Genomic DNA, 1444 nt, shown 5'->3' with positions numbered 1-1444 from the left:
TCAAACTTTTGTTCATTGCTTAATTTTTATCACTGCTGTTTCCCGTGGGGGTGTGGCTGTGCAAGGTGTTTTAGCTATGTGTGTGTGCTTGATACCATCTCCTTTTGATCATTTAATGATTTCAGGGGGTTTTACACTGGTACATGGAGTCTAACATGTGTAAGTCTACCTACAACTAATAATAACCCCAGGACCAAACCTTTTTGTGTTTGAGGGGTTATATAACCCATCTAAGCATTTTCAGTGCTTTGCTTTGTTTTAAGCTACACTAACTGGTGTGTAAGTCATTTCGATCTCTGATGGTAGTTGAGTGGTTCAAATTGTCGTGGGTGAAAAAAAATTTTTTGGATCTGTTCACACATACAAAATTTGAGGTCATATTTTTGGCAACTTATAGAAAGAAATATAAGTGAGGGTTTTAAGTCTTACTTAATTTTATTTTTGGGGTTTGACAAAATTTAAGATAAGTCCACCACCTGGGGTGGTGGGGGGTAAGGGGGGTTTGCAGTAAAAAAATAATAATACTATGTAGTGTGTGTGTGGTTGAGTTGGAAATTAGGAGTAATTATTTGTATGTCCTACAAGCATTAACTTATAGCCATCTATTGGTAATACGTGGATCGAGGAAATTAGATATAAAGTCCAGCTACATTGGAATTGGCTCCTTCATGCCTTGACAGCTATGCTGAGTCACAGCATCCGAAAATTAAAAACTACCAAATGCATGACACCACAATTATGTTGGGCATGGGCTGATTAGACATTAATCCATCGAGATGTCTTATTTAAGAGGAACGTATGGACAATAAAGCAGTCATTGGCCCTAAAGTAAGAACCAGATGTCTGATGAAGTGCATTGTTAGCTACCCCCAAGGTTAATGGGCCCGGAGTGAGAAGAGAGGCACTAGTGGGAGGGTTGTTGGTTTCACAGAGGATGGTGAATGGAAAGACCAACATTGGGAGTGGATAGTCATATGGACAAGAAATGATTTGACTAGGATGGTGTATGCCTAATAACACAGAGATGACAGTAAAACATGAAGTCTATAAATAACATGGCTATTCACGGGGATTATAATGTTATGTACGGTTATAATAGTATGTATTATGTAATATTAATAGTGTATAGTACTTGCTTATATGCTAGTGGACAAGAACTTAATGTACTTTATACATTAATGTACTATGTACTATAAATAATTTATGGTACATGCTTAATAAGTAATGTGGTATAGTGGCATATACCCAAAAAACTCATGCTATTACAGAGACACATGTGCATCTATATTTTTTGCTGCTCTTTTCACCATAGCTAAGAGATGGAAGCAACCTAAGTGTCCCTCAATTGATGAGGCGATAATGAAAATGTGGTTCATTTATACAATGGAGTTTTACTCAGCAGTAAAGAAAGATGAAATCATGAAATTTGCAGGTAAATGGATGG

This window comes from Nannospalax galili, unplaced genomic scaffold, assembly GCF_000622305.1.
Source record: "Nannospalax galili isolate Female #2095 unplaced genomic scaffold, S.galili_v1.0 scaffold45, whole genome shotgun sequence".
NCBI lineage: Eukaryota > Metazoa > Chordata > Mammalia > Rodentia > Spalacidae > Nannospalax > Nannospalax galili.
This window is presented reverse-complemented; position numbering follows the sequence as displayed.